The sequence below is a fragment of the Phascolarctos cinereus genome, unplaced genomic scaffold, assembly GCF_003287225.1.
Source record: "Phascolarctos cinereus isolate Bilbo 61053 unplaced genomic scaffold, phaCin_HiC Scaffold_5;HRSCAF=322, whole genome shotgun sequence".
NCBI classification, from domain to species: domain Eukaryota; kingdom Metazoa; phylum Chordata; class Mammalia; order Diprotodontia; family Phascolarctidae; genus Phascolarctos; species Phascolarctos cinereus.
The window spans coordinates 426,146,946-426,159,268 of record NW_027555958.1 but is presented as its reverse complement, the minus strand read 5'-3'; the positions used below and the strand labels follow the sequence as shown (position 1 = coordinate 426,159,268).

The following is a 12,323-nucleotide window of genomic DNA, read 5'->3' as shown; positions in this document are numbered from 1 at the left end:
GCTATTCTCATATGCATGTTTGTTTATTGACTTCTGCCTCAGGGTGGGCTCTGAGATCCTGCCTTCCTCCAAAAAATCTCTTGCCCTGGTGATATGAGAGGATTATTTACTTCTTGCAGCGTTTGTGTGGGCTGGCTATAGGATATCAGAATCCTAGAATATCAGGGTTATAAGACACCTTAGAGAGGATCTAGGCCACTATCCTCCCTCCTTCCCTTCCTTTTTATTTTTATTTTTTTATTTTCTAGAGATGAGGAGACTGAAATTGAGGTAAAGTGATTAGCCCAAGGTCACACAACCCATGTCTTCTGACTCCAAATCCAGGGTTTTTGCCACTATACCATGCTGCCTTCCTTTATACAAGATCATTAGATTCTAAGCTCCTTGAGGGCAGGGACTATCTTCTCCTCTCTCTTTCTCTCTCTCTCTCTCTCTCTCTCTCTCTCTCTCTCTCTCTCTAACTTAGCACAGTGCCTGGCACACAGTAGGTACTTAATAAATGTTTGTTATTGTTGATTATTTAAAGATCAAGAATGAGTCAAAAGCCAGAAAAGGCTAAGTCCAGTAGAAGACCATTTGATGAGCAGTGTGAGCAGAGTGGCGAAGCCCTCTCAATAGCAGAAGGTTATAGAATTTCTTTGCCTTTAGATCAAGAACAGGGGGAGCCAAGCAATCTCCTCAGGAATCCTTGCTTGAGTTTTAGACTTACCTAGAGATAGCTGGAAGAACTTGACTTGATTTTGAGTTTCTTCTCTGAAAATATGGTTTTATAGGGAAGTGCCTTGGCTTATAAATGCCAGAGTTTTTCTTCATCCTGAATTAAAGGGAGAATTTGAGATTATTCTATATATTCTTTTGAGAATAATCATATTTAATCTTCTCTCATGGTTAGGCTTCAGTAAGTCCTGGAGCTAAAATGCTCTCCTTCCTCACTTTGGAGTAGAGCTGAAAATAGGGTGAATGGTTGCAAGGCAGGCAAGCATGGCCAGCTGGGACTTTGGCTTACTAGCTAGATGGTTCAGTGGATAGAGATCTAGGCCTGGAGTCAGGAAGATCTGAATTTAAATCTGGCCTAAGATACTTACTAGCTATGTGACCCTTGGCAAGTCCCTTAGCCCCTATTTGCCTCAGTTTCCTCATCTGTAAAATGGGACCATACAGGAGAAGGAAATGGCAAACCACTCCAGTATCTTTGCCAAGAAAACCCCATGGACAAGTCCATGGGGTCATATAGAGTAGAATGTGACGGAACAACAACAATGCATTAGTGTTTTGTTTTGTTTTGTTTTTGTTGTTCCTCTTCATTCAGGAGATGGGATGGGATGGGAGAGGGAGAAGGTGGATTCTGGTTAGTTAAAAACAAATCTTTTTTTTGAAATGCAGTCAAGAACCTTTTACAGTGTCACCAGAATGAAAAATCATTCATTTCCTCAATACATATTTATTAAGCACCTACCATTTACAAGACACTGTGCTAGGGACTGGAAATGCAAAGATGAAAAGCAATAGGGTCCCTTATTCTTAACAAATTTACAGTCTATTAGAAGGGATATGATATGTACACTACTACTACTACTACTACTATTAGATTCCAATAAAGTGCTCTAGGAAACTGAAGAGTGAAGCTTTCAGAGGGGGAAACTAGGGAAGGCTACTCAGAAGAGCTGGTATCTGAGCTAATCCCTGAAAGGAAATGAGGATTAGAAAAGACCAAGATGAGAGGGGAATATACTCCAGACATGGGGATGGCTTATGTAAGTGCAGAGATGAGAGATGGAATGTCAAGGTCAGGGAACAGTGAGTGGTTCTCTGGCTGGAACGGAGAGTATGTGAAATGGAATAATGTGAAGTTAAGGCTGGAAACATAGGCTAGAGCCAGGTTGTAAAAGCCTTTAAATGCCGGGCTAAGGAGTTTGTATTTCATCCTGTAGGCAATGGGGCACCAGCAGAAGAGCTCTGTGCATTGAGAAGATTCTTTTGGCATGTCCTAAATGGAATAGATGCTTAAGTAAGAATATAGCTTATTTCTAACATTTGGCTCTTTTCAAAAGTGGGGGGACTATTAGCACTGTGGCTCAACAGGTAAGATTTATGTAGAGCTTATTATGTGCCAGGCATTGTGCTAAGGGTTTATAATTATTATCTAACTTGATCCTTACAGCAACCCTGGGAGGTAGGTGCTATTATTACCTTCATTTTACAGATGAGGAAACTCAGGCAAACAGAGATTTACATGACTTGCCCAGAGTGACACAGCTAGTAAGTATCTGAGGCTAGATTTGAATTCAAGTCTCCCGGACTCCAGGCCTGATGCTCGATACAGGGCAGATGTTCCATCTACCTGCCCCAGTGAAAAGAATGTGGTCTTGGGAGTTAGGGGGTCTGATTTGTAATCCTGTATCTGCCATTAGGTAACTCTATGTTGTTATGGAAGTCACTTATATATTTTCCATTAGACTGTAAGCTTCTTGAGAGCAAGGATGGTCTTTTACCTTTCTTTGTATTCCCAGCACTTAGTACAGTGTTTGGCACATTATAGGCACTTAATAAATGCTTATTAACTGTTGTTGATGGACTTAACTTCTATGTCCCTCAGTTTCCTCACTTGTAAAACATTCAAATTCCGTAATTATTTATTAAGTGCCTAATCTATGAAGGTACCGTGCTACATGCTGGAGGTATAAAGACAGACATAGCCAAGACTCTTCTCAGGGAGACAGAATCTAACTGGGAGGGAGGTGGTATTGGATAATGTACAGAAATGATGACATGAGAAAGAACATGGTCTGTAAAGGGGAGCATAAAGGGGAGCTCCAGCCCAAGTAGTATGAGAAATTCCAAAAGAAAGAGAGGACTTCAATGGGGGGATGGTAGGAATGAAAGGAAGGGCAAGCAAGGAGGGCTTCCTTGAAGGGGTAACACCTGAGCTGGTGCTTGAATGAATGAATCAATGAAAAGCATGAAGTCTTTCCTGATTCCTCCCTACCTAGTGCCTTCCTTCCCAAACTACCTTGCATTTACTACTTTGAATTTATTTACATATGTATGTGTGAGTGTATATATTTATTATCTATCTACTTGTCTATCCAACCATCTAGCTCTCTCTCTCTTTCTCCATCTCTGTCTCTGTTTCTCCTTATGTGTGTGTGTGTGTGTGTGTGTCTTTCTGTCTGTCTGTCTGTCTCTCCTTGTATCTCTCTTGCTTTCTCTCTCTCTCCATCTTTCTATATCCAACCATCCATCCATCCATCCACCCATCCATCCATCCACCTACCTACCTACCTACCTACCTACCTACCTACCTATCTTTGTCTACTTCGTTAGAATATAAGCTCCTCATAGGTGGAGATTGTTTCATTATTCATACTTGTATTACCAGTATGTAGCATAGTGCCTGGCACATAGTAGGCATTTAATGGACACAAGTGGATTGATTGAAAGATTGGAAGCAATACCAGGTAGGAGGTTATTTCCAAAGTCCAATGGTGAGGAGGGCTCAAACAATGGAGGCTGTAGTATGAGTGGAAAGGCAGGATTCAAGAGATGTTGCCAAAGCTTACCTCAGGGTGTTATTGCAAGGGCTAAATGAGAGATAGAAGTGAAAGTGGTTTGGAAAACACCAACTGCCACGCCAGCATGAAGTGATATAATTAGGAAAAAAGAAAATTAAACAACCACAAGCCCCACAGAACCACAGCTTCCATCAAGCTGATGACAGAGGGGAAAGATAGGAGAGCTGATAGTGGATTCAGTCAGTGATGGGCCTGTTGGGCAGGGGGGTTTACAACAGACCAGAGTCTTGGCCATTTTGACACTCCAAAAGTAGATTCAGAGGCCCAAAACACAGCATGTATCTTTTACAGTCAATTCATATGAGGAGAATTGTCTGTTTGTTGACTTAGCCTTTTTATAACTCTCTAAGTGCCTGGCCAACAGATCTGTTTGAATAGTGTGGATGTGGCAAAATGTACCTCCCAGAGTTCTTAGATGGTTTGGATGTATACAAAGTAAAACAAAATAAAATCTAAGAGAGGTCTAGAGCATTCAAAATGCTGAGAATTTTTTAAGGGCTTAAGTGAGGTGATGAGTTCATGAGAAGTAAGAAAAATTTTCATTCTTCTTCTTCTTCTTCTTCTTCTTCTTCTTCTTCTTCTCCTCCTTCTCCTCCTTCTCCTCCTTCTCCTTCTCCTTCCTCTTCTCCTTCTTTTTCTTCTCCTCTTCCTCCTCCTCCTCTTCTTCCTTTTCTTCCTCTTTCTCTTTTTCCTCCTTCTCCACTTCTTCCTCCTCCTCCTTCTTAATGGCCTGGTTTTACCAGGTTTCTGGGTAGCAGAGCCTTTGGTCCTCAGGAAATGGAACTCTGTTGTGGAGGCTTGAGCTCTCTAAGCCTCAGTTTCCTCATCTGTAAAATAGACTAAATGGCTTCTGAGGTTCTTGCCACCTCAAAGTCCATGAGCCCATCTGCTTACTTCTGCCACTAAATTATCTGTCAATATGCCATAACCTTGGGCAAAGACAAGGAGTCTCTCAGTGCTTTGTCTCTCTCTTTATCAAAAGGGGGGCATCAATGATAACTTAACTTTGCTCAGAATAAATCCTCAACACATTACACCATTAGACAGTATTTCGCATCTTCCCTATATAAGTGGAGAAATATAGCTTGGAATGTTATACTCTGAAAAGAGATGGAATGGTTTAACGGACCAAGTATGAGACTTGTAGGGTTGCTTGATGGCACAATGGACAGAGTACCTGGCCTGGAGTCAGGAAGACTTGAGTTCAAATCTGGCCTCAGATATTTATTAGCTGTGTGACTTTGGGCAAGTCATGTAACCTTTTGCCTCAGTTTCCTCATCTGTAAAATAAGTTGGAGAAGGAATGGCAACCACTTCAGGATCTCTGGGAAGAAAACCCCAAATGGGGTCAGGAAGAGTCAGAAACAATTGAACAATGACAACTGGACTGATAAGGAACTAGAGTGGGGAGCCTGAATTCTAATTCCCTTTCTATATAAGCTTATGGTGTGACCTGGGACAAGTTCCTTCCCCTTTCTGGCTGAAATGTAGTTTTCCTACCCATTAAATATGGGAGTAGGACTAGATGATATCTAAGACTTCTTCAAGCTTTCTGGCTCTGTGTTTTTTTTTGGGGGGGAGTCACTGGAAGAGCTCAGGTCCCCTAGTTTCCTGTTCAGAACTCCATTTGCTAAGCCAAAGCATTCCCTCCAGAACCCTACTGAGAGAAGGAAGGATGGAATGATTTCCCCACAAAGGGGCAGTGCTGAAAGGTTACTGATAATGTCCTCCTGTTGATTTTCTTGCCCCTCCACATTCTCCCAGCTAGCAGATGGTTTTGGAGATGTGCCCTAACCACTTTTACAAGCTGGATGCCTTTGGTTCTCCTGGTTTCTGACTTGGGGTGGTCAAAAGCCTTCTCACAGGAGGTTAAAGACTGCTTAATAGACTAACAAAATATTGTTTTGCCTGTTAAAAAAAGCCCAGCAAAAACCTGAAGTACTTACTGAGAGATAGAGAGTCAGGAAACAGATACTGAAATGAGATCTGTCTCCCTGTGATAGCTAAAGGCTGGATTCAATAATCTTTGTTTGCTTAAGTTAGACTTCATACCTTGACTGCAGGTGTCAAAAGATAAAATTGCTGACTAAACTTGGGTTCTTATCTTGAAAAGCAACAGTGGGAAAAGAGACCCACCTGCAGTACATTTTCTTTTAGCATAGCCAATTACTATAATAAAGAAAACATTTCTTTCATTCAATTTGATTCAGCTAGTATTTATTAAACATCCACTATGGAAAAAAAATGAAGAGTCTCTGCCCTCAAGGAGCTTACCTTCCAGCAGATTTTTAATTAGATAATTAATAGAAGGTAATTTAAATAGGGAGAGAATAGTAACAATTAGGGGGCTCAGAAAAAGCTTTCCAGAGGAGGTGATCCATGAACTAAATCTTGAAGAAAGCTAGAGATTCTAAGAGGCAGAGGTGCAGAAGGGGTACTCTATGCACGTGGGACAACCTGTTCAAATGCACGTAGCTGGGAGATGGAATGCTGAACTCAGGCAACAGCAAATAGGCCAGTTTGGCTGGAACAGAGAATGTGTGTGAAGGTAAGTAGCGTATAAGGTCTGAAAAGGCGGGCTGGAGCCAGATTGTAAAAAGCTTCAAGTGTTGAAGTGAGGAATTTGTGTTTTTATCCTAGAGGAAGAAGGAAGTCACTGATGATTTTTGAATAGAAATATGCCACGATCCTAATTTTGCATTGCTGTTGATACTGTTCAGTCATTTCAGACTCTTTGTGACTCTGTTTGGGGTTTTCTTGGCAAAGATACTGGAGTGGTTTGTTACGTCCTTCTCCAGCTCATTTGACAGACGAGGGAACTAAGGCAAACAGGGTTAAGTGACTTGCCCAGGGTCACACAGCTAGGAAGTGTCTGAGGCTGGATTTGAACTCGGGAAGATGAGTCTTCCTGACTCCAGGCCTGGCACTCTGTGCACCATGACACCTTGCTTTAGGATGGTTATTTTGGCAGCTGTGTTGAGAATTGATTTGAAAGTAGGGGAAACCAGAAGAATGAAGACAAATTAGTAAGCTATTGTGATGGTCTAGCTAAGAAACAATGAGCCTAAACTAAAGCAGGGAGTGGAGAGAAAGGGACAGATCTAAGTGAGGCCACTAAGGATTGTATTTGAGGATGAGGGAGAGTGAGGGGTCAAGGGTGGCTCCAAGGTTGCAAGCCTGGGTTCGCTGGAAGGCCTCAACGTTAGCGGAGGAGCTAGCTTTTAGGAAAAGAGAATAAGTTCCATTTTAGATGTTGAGCTTGAGGCAAATAATCCAGGTGTAGAAATTTTTCAGGCAGTTGATAAAGCGAGATTAGAGTTTGAGAAAAATGAGTTTTGGATTTGGAGATTTAGGAATCATCTTCATAGACATGATCATTGTACCTATGGGAGTTGATGAGATCACCACAAAAATGGGTGCATGAAAAGAAGAGGGAAAAGGGAATGGGTTTGGTGGAGAAGCAGAATATGGGTGATGATCCATCAGAGACTGGTCAGACAGGTAGGAGGAGAACAAGGAAACTAATTATTAGCCTTGGCAACAGGAGTCTAAATAGCATAGTAATTCAGGATAATTGTTCCTTACTCATTGTGAACATGAGCTAGCATTCTATTTATCTGTGTGAGCCTTACTTAAATAAAAAGCAGTAAAAGGGTTTATTGAACTTCAATGACCCTGACAACTAGGAAGAAGAATCAATCAAACTAAAAGCCCTTTTAAGTACCTACTGTGTGCCAGGCATAAGAGCTTCATTACATATGTAGTGTTTATAACCATTTCTTACATCCACTCTTATCTTCCAGACATCATATATCTATTTTAGTCTGGAATGGCCTAGGGCTCTCAATGGCATGGTTATTATAAACTCTAATTTTCAGGAAATGTTAAGCATGTGACACTGAGGTAAAACTTGAGTTATTTTTTTAACCACTTCTGAGGCAATGTTTTATAGTAGAAGGCACTTCACTGGAATTCATTCCTCACATCTGCTATTCAGTGCCTTGGGCAAGTTTTGTCCTTTCTTGGGCCTCAGTTTCCCCATCTATAGAATAAGGTGGTTGACTGGATCTCCAAGCTCACTTGAAGTCCCAACAGTCAGTCCTTCTATTATACCCAGACACTGGGTCTGAACTCTGTACTTCACTTGAAACTAACTTTCCATACAAAGAACATCCCAACCACACTCAGACAGCACTAATATAACAACAACAACAGCAATTAACAATAATAGCTAGCATTTATATAGTATTTTAAGGTTTGTAAAGCACTTTATAAATATCTCATTTTAGTCTGACAATAACCCTGGAAGGTAGATGGTATTGTTATCCCCATTTTATAGATAAGGAAACTGAGGCTGTGGATCACAGAGCTAGGAAATATCTGCGGCAGAATTTGAACTTAAATCATTCTGACTAGGCTAAATTGACCATGGAAGACACCAGGGGGAAGTAGTGATGTGATAAAAGTCCTGATGATCCAGTTTATGGATAATTCTAGGCCTCTGTGCTCTTCATGGCTCCTGGGACATGCCTTTTGGACATCTTGGTACATCCTTCCCAGAGGAAGGTTTGGGAGAGGAGAAGGTTAAAGTCTGCTGTACAATACTGGGTAATAGGAGTGTTTTTGATTATCTGCTGATTCTAAGCTCTCTCTGTTCCCACATTAATATGGATAATTGAGTGTTGGCTATATTTGCCTCTTGCTACTGGAACCAGGACTTAACATCTCCATGATGTGCCCAGAGCTCAGCTAGAGTGACATTCTTGACATGGAGTCACCTGGCAGCATGAGGTGGCTTCAGCTACTTTTATGAGTACTTTTAAGGGAGGACTCTTATGGGGAGAACTCAGGGGCAGAGGCCTGCTTTATTACCTAGCTTCTGGCCTCAGGGTTATCCTGAGGAGAGGAGAACTATAGGATGAAGAGTACTGGTGGAACCATGACTACCCCAAGGTATAACAACCTGCATAAAGTAGACCAGGCAGTGCCTCCAGGGGCTGCTGGCTGTTTCCTTCCTTCACAAAAGTAGAAAAAAAATGTAGGTACTCTATCCTCTACCCCTGGCTAACTTCCTTGGGAAGAGATGGAGCAGCTCTTATACCTTTGGGGAGAAGTCCTCCTCCTGGAGAAATCACTTGAGTCCCAAAAGGTACAGTTGGGGACTGAAGAAAGAAACCCAGTTCCTAGCTTTTCCCTAGCCTTTAGGTCAGTCCCAACTTTTGCAGTGGGCCAACAGTGGGCCAGTCTGAGGTACAATATGCATTTAGATTCTGACATAGGTTGTAACTTTCTTTTGTTAACAACTTGAATTGGTCTTCCCCTCATCAGTCTCTCTCCTTCTCCCCATCTCCACCCACCACTGGCTGTCGAGCTCCATCTGGAATTGGGAGGCCTATGTTCCAACTGTGTAATATATTAGTGAGGGTACTGGATGGGACTTAGGAGTGGGGTCTAGCTCCAACTCTGCTTTATGTCTTTAGATCAATCATTTCAATCTTTCTGAGACTCGGTATTCTCATCTGTAGAATGTGAAGCTTGAACAAGCTTCTCTGTCCTTCAACTCTAAGCAGTTCTGAATGCAGAGCTCCTGCCTTTTATGCCCAGACCCTTACATGCTCCCCTTCTCCACCCAAAGCCCCCAGGCCAGGTATTGAGCTCCCCATGACTAGAATGCAGACCCAGGTGCTGAATTCCTATCTTTCTGACCCCATGTGTATTCATGTGCATTGCATGCGTGTGTATGTGTGTGTGTATGTGTGTGTGTGTGTGTGTGTGTGTGTGTGTGTGTGTGTGTGTGTGTGTGTTTTCCTGGAAGCAACACATAGGATGCTTATTGATGGGGAGCTCTGTGGCCTGGAGCCAGTGGTGAGACAGTAAACATCACAGAACAAGCAGCCCTTTCAGTCTCCCTCCCTTGGCAGGACAGTGTGAAAAATAACTCTTGGGAAGTCAGGCCCTGGTGGCAGATACTGCAGAGCTGCCAACCTGTCCCAGCCACGTCGGAGCTGGGGAAGCAAGTCAGCCGGCAGTGGTAGTTTTCCACTCCGGGACTTCAGAAGAGTGAATGGACTTCTCTGTCCTGCATGATGGCGGGCAGAGCGGGAACGGCAGAAAACCACCAGAGCAAGTCAGTGTGCAAATCAGGGGATACTCTTTGCCACGGGCCTTCTTCCTTCCTGTGTGTTTGTTTAAGTCTTTAAATTTGGCTGAGTGGAGCTTTGGGACTGGTTGGCAGGGGCATGGCAGGTGAAGAAGAGGGCATGGGTGGGAACTTCGAGAGCCTGGGCCAAGCCCAGCTTCTGGATCAGCTGTGGCCATTACCCAAGAGGTAACCTTCAGTGGAAGCTGCGTGGTGCCCTCCCTGAAGGAGTGGGCTTGAATTATGGACATTTGAGGTCATTTAGCCCTACCCCCACAGAAGGAAGAGGAAGCCTGGAAATTTTAAGTAGTGATGCTCAAGGTCATGGCGATACTAATGGAAGAAGCTAGGGTTCAAACCATGATGTACCACCTGTGTAAAGCCCTTCTGCTTGAAGACTCTTCAGTAAAATTCCATTCCTTTTTAATTAACTGAGATTTATTAAGCTTCTACTTAGTTACCATGCCAGGGGCCAGAGATAGAAAGAAAAAACAAAACTATCTCTAATGAGGAAGAACTTACATGTTTTTTCCTCTTTTTTGAAAATAACAGTAATATGTGCCCATCCCCAGTCCTTCCCCTTCTTCATGACCCTTCAGAGATCAGTAAAGGCATAGCAATCAAATCTGCAGCTTTCAGTAATGTAAGAAATAGTTCATCTGTGCTTGGTAATTTGAATGCATTGAGGGCAACTGGAGGTAGCGTTACCTACAGGGGCAGCCAGGTGACACAGTGGATAGAGTGTTGTACCTGGAGTCAGGAAGATTTCAGTTCAAGTCTAGCTCCAGACCCTAGCTGTGTGATCCAGGGCAAATCACTTTACCTTCTGACTCAGTTCCTTATTCTGTAAAAAAGGGATAACAACAATACCTACCTCCCATGGTTGTTGTGAGTATCAAATGAGATACTTATAAAGTGCTTTGCAAACTTTAAAATGCTATGTAACTGCTAGCTAGCTAATATTATTATTATTGAGGATCCAGGAAGACCTGAGTTCAAATCTGTCCTAGCTGGGTGACCCTAGGCAAGTCACTTAATCCCTTTCAGACTCAGTTTCTTCATCTGTTAAATGTAAAATAACAGCATTTTCCACCCAGAGTTGTGAAGATAAAATGGGATATTTATAAAGGGCTTTGCAAACCTTAAAGCACTATATACATGCTACCTATTCACTATTATTACCATCTCTTCAGTTATCTTCAGTGTCAACTCCTTCCTCCCCCTCTTCTTTCCTTCCCTTCCCTTCCTAACTTCCTTCCTTCCCTCCCTCCTTCCTTGTATTAATTACCTATTGTGTACCTATAATATTACTATACACATGCCTTCCATCCCTCACACCCACAGACATACCCCTTCCCTTTCCTTCCCATTCTCCTTCCTTCCTTCCTTGTATGAATTACCTGTTGTATACCTATATTACTATACACATGCCTTCCACCCCTCACACCCGCAGGCATAATACCTCTTCCCTTCTTCCTTCCATTAATTGAGTACCTATTGTATACTTATAATATCACTATATACTCCCTCCCCTCCCTACCCACAGACATATACACCTTAGATTTTAATTCTTCAAAATAGTGAAAGCATTGTGGTTTCGTGAAACAGCCCTAGATTTGCAAATAGAAAAACCGGGTCCAATCCTAGCTCTGCCACATATAATTTGTGTGGCCTTGGTCAAGTTCCTTCTTCTCTCATAGACTCAGTCTCCTTATCTATACACTACAATAATGGTATATAGATGGTTCCTAAAGCTTCTTTCCAGTGCTAAAATCCTGTGGTCTTCACTTTCATTGGTTTGATTACTCTCTCTCCACTGACAGATCTTCTTGGGTTGTTATAGCCAAAAAAAAATCATCATTGGGTGGCTAAGTTTTTGGCAATTTATAAGGGTCACACTGTTATAAAATGTGAATTGTTGTTTATTCTTCTGATGATGAGACTGTCTGAACTTAGCTAGATTAGTCTTCAAATGGCAGCCACACAGTCCATCACCCAGATGGACTCCAATCCTTTCCAGGTTGGTTGTTCATATTTATAACCACAGAGCATGGTTTATAGACATTACCTCATATGATCCCATCACTCCACTGTGAAGGAGCCCTGGGTTAGAGGTTCTGAATGTTATAAAAGAAATAGCCGACATGTCTCCTGTCCTCCAGGACCTTTGCACTCTGTTGGAGAGGACACACAGCAAGAGAAATAGTTCCTGCCCTCGAGGAGTTTATATTCTACTGGGGAATATAACATGTAAAAAGAAAGATATATACAAAATAACTTGAGGAGAACAGAGAGAGATATTAACAAGTAAGTGAATCAGGAGAGGCTTCCCAGAGGAGCTATCACATATGCTGAGTCTTGCAAGAAGCCAAGAATTCCAATAGGCAGAGGTAAGTAGGGAGTGAATTCTAGGCAAGGAGGATAAACTCTGCAGACATGGGGGTGGGAAATGAAACACTCAGTTTGAAGAACAGCCAGCAGGTCAGTTAGACTGGACCTTGAAATGCATGGAGAAGAGTAATGTCCAACGAGCTTAGAAAGGTAGCTTGTAGCTTGACCATGAAGACTTTTAAACATCAAACTGAGGAAATTCTGTTTTATCTTAGACATAA

The 12,323-nt window shown here is 42.3% G+C and overlaps 1 protein-coding gene across 4 annotated transcripts in view; it reads left to right on the top strand.

Annotated features, from left to right (window-relative positions):
* DDR2 (discoidin domain receptor tyrosine kinase 2) overlaps positions 1-12,323 on the top strand; it is a 246,942-nt gene that overhangs the window by 155,493 nt on the left and 79,126 nt on the right. The gene's annotated exons all lie outside the window — the stretch shown is intronic.